The sequence below is a fragment of the Salvelinus sp. IW2-2015 genome, linkage group LG1, assembly GCF_002910315.2.
Source record: "Salvelinus sp. IW2-2015 linkage group LG1, ASM291031v2, whole genome shotgun sequence".
NCBI lineage: Eukaryota > Metazoa > Chordata > Actinopteri > Salmoniformes > Salmonidae > Salvelinus > Salvelinus sp. IW2-2015.
In genome coordinates, this window is record NC_036838.1 from 52522505 (window position 1) to 52525598 (window position 3094).

Here is a 3094-nt window from a genome sequence, read left to right on the forward strand (position 1 = left end):
ATTTAGATATTATATATTTAGATATTGCATATTTGATTTCTAATAGTGATTTGATTGTATTGTCATCATCAAGGACCTTTTTCTAAATCAGTTTTCTCACTAATGGTGGTGCTCATTTATGCATTCAATTCCGTTGATATAGGTATTACCCTCATACGTCTTGAAGAATAGATTAGATTTAGTAATCTAGAAAAGAGTCCTTCTATTTAGGCCATGAGCCATGAGACTTGAGCACCATGCGCAYCGTTTCACTTAGTGAGCAGTGTTATGGTGTGGATCTGTATGTGTCAAAAGGAAACCTTCGGGTGGGAAATGTAATGGATTAAKATGTTCCTTTCTCTAAAGATATTTTCTCATTAGTTTGGATGACATGTTCGGTGATTGGTACCGTAGCTACTTTTCTAAACTCTCAACTCTGTGCCAGTGATTAGTGCCTGTGTGTCAGGTCAACAGTGTGAACAGTGTATGAACAGTCTAACATACTCACGTCTACACATATTGCTTTGTTTATAACTGTATAAGTACATTGAAAATATAACATTGGAATATTTCTAGTAGTTTGCTAAAATGACATTTCAGGTGGCTTTGGAGGTATTTGTTGGATGCTCAAACATAGCATTCATGGTCGAAATAATCCATATGGTAGTCGACACACATGATACAGTTTCATTCAAAATAGAACAGAAAAGTGTTATCTGACTGGGAGCAAAATGAGACATATATTTTGTKATCTAAATTAAATGACCAGCAAAGATCTTACAAATAAGACTCCAGTTTAAATCCTATGAAAAGCTGAAGCTATAGCAGCTATGAAGGTATACCTGTGTATGAACCTGTCCTGGTACAAGGTGTTCAGAGGTGTGTAGCGAGGGAGTGCCTGTGAGGCAGTGCTCCTTACCTGTATCTGGTCAGTAGAACTCCCTGAGACGTCCCTTACAGCAAGCTGTATTTCCCAGACACCCCTACTGAGCTGTCACCCAGAGCTGGTGTGTGGAGAAATGAGGCTGTGGAACTGGATCCTGGAGAGACTATCTGGTCTAGTTCGCAGCTCAGGGAGGGTGTGTGAGAGAGAGACAGAGTGAGAGAGTGAGAGAGGGAGTGGAGGGAGTGAGATAGAGATAGAGAGAGGGGGGGTGAAAGAGTGAGAGATGGAGGGAGGGGAGGGGTATAGGGAGAGATGGTAGCAGGCTGCCAGTGCAAGCACAAGAGTAGATCAGTGATAATAAGAAATCATGAGGAGAAGAAGGCTGTTGGGAGGGGGACACGAGAGGAGAAAGAGAGACAGAGACAGAGAGAGAAGAGAGAGGAGAGAGCAGAGAGAGAGAGAGAGCAGAGAGAGAGAGAGAAGAGAGACCAGCATTAGAGACTCATGAGATGGAAAGAGAGAAGAGAGAGAGAGGAGAAGAGAGAGAGAGAGAGAGAGAGAGAGAGAGAGAGAGAAAGAGAGAGAAGCAGCAAGAGGGGATAGGAAGATCGCAGTAGGCATCAGTTTCCTCCTCAGTGTTTCATTTTCTCACAGAGGTTTCTATTGAAGGTTCCCAGCTGCTGAGTGAATCAGTGAAAAGGACAAAGGGATGCTGAGAGACGGGAAGCTGCCTGGGAGAGCAACTGGAGAAAAGCATGGGCTTACAGGAATCTGCGGAGGGAGTGTAGGGAATGTAATATTGTCTCCTTCGTGTCCCAGGCCGAATGAGCAGGTTAAAAGCATGTTTCCCCTCTCATGGCTCTACCCTCCAGCCCCAGCCCCAGGGAGGGCACTACTGCTTGTGGGAAGTTAGTTAGCTGCTGCCTGGTYTCGCTTCTGGCTGAGACATGAACCCTGCCCTGGTGTCAGATTGAAATGGCGTGGCGCCCAGGCTCATTATCAGGCTGATTAACCACAGTAATGAACTGATATTAGAGAGATAGTGGGAGACACTGTGACCAGCTAACATCCTTCTTCATTCACAAGGTGGCACTCAAAGAAATAGGCAACATAGTGCATATGGCTGGGGGAGTGTGAAACAGACAGAGGGCTATAGGAACTAAATGTATCAGATCTCACAGCAATATTTGTATTCCATTCCACTAGAAATGGGTCCTTGTGTCAAATATTCTATAATTTTGGAATCATTTAGTTGGAGGGAATGTTGTTCCTATAACTTAGAAATCATTCAACCCCCAAGTGACAGAACCATCTATAGCTACATGAATAAATATGATGTGCTCTATGCATTCAAGAATTTATTGAAATATGATGGTCTCTTTTCGCTGAGATTTCCTGAACAGTCTTGATTTCAGGTTCAGCGGGAAAGAAGGGGCCAGGAGTTGCTTTTAAATATTGAAGTTCCCCTGTTTTCATGCCCTGGGTAAGTGTCCCCATTTCCTAACTTCATAATTACATATGGTAACTCAGTTAAACAATACAGTGTACATGTGTGTCACTGCTAACTTAATAGAGAGGACGGTCAACAGCAGCTCATTGATATGTACTCTGTGGTATGTTGATAGTCGTCTTAGGGATAGCAAGCTGTTTACCAGACATGGCTTGTCATTCTTGTTAATCCTTATATGGCTGATTGTCTGATTAGATTATTGTCWGGATGCTCTCTGTACTCCACCTGTGTATGAAGTGGAGACTGCTCCCAGTGCTCGGCAAAAGCGTGTGCTAATTTTATTCAAGTGCAGGAGCTCAAATTCAATCATTAGAGATTAATTCAAAGTGTTTAAGGCAGTGTATGTTTGTGCTTGCTCAGGCCGTAAGTAAATGCTTCACTGTCTAACTGATTAGGAACTTTGAAAAACAAGCTTTGAAAGCTTTTTAATTAGGCTATTAGGAATGAAGTCAAGTCATGTTTTTGATGGAGCAGCTAGCATGAGCTTGCTAAAAGCCTGCTGCACTAGTACTCTCATTTGATCTGAATTGTGTTGGGAATTGCAGATACTGTAGGTCTCTGGGGGAAATTGAAAGATTGGGACACCTGGATTGTAGTATAAATGACACTTGTTGTTTTTATCAAGAACATACTGGACATTTATGTCTCTTTAATATAACAAATCAAAATGATATAATTTTCAGTTCCATATAAAATGTCCTCTGTTTTGCACATTTGTG

General features: G+C 42.1%; 1 protein-coding gene across 1 annotated transcript in view; it reads right to left on the reverse strand.

The window, feature by feature from the left end:
- Positions 1-1191, reverse strand: part of LOC111969776 (membrane metallo-endopeptidase-like 1) — a 28786-nt gene extending 27595 nt beyond the window's left edge. The window contains exon 1 of the mRNA XM_070442999.1: positions 899-1191. The gene's annotated coding sequence lies outside the window, so the exon portion shown is untranslated. The remainder of the gene's footprint in view (positions 1-898) is intronic.
- Positions 1192-3094: the final 1903 nt, after the last annotated feature.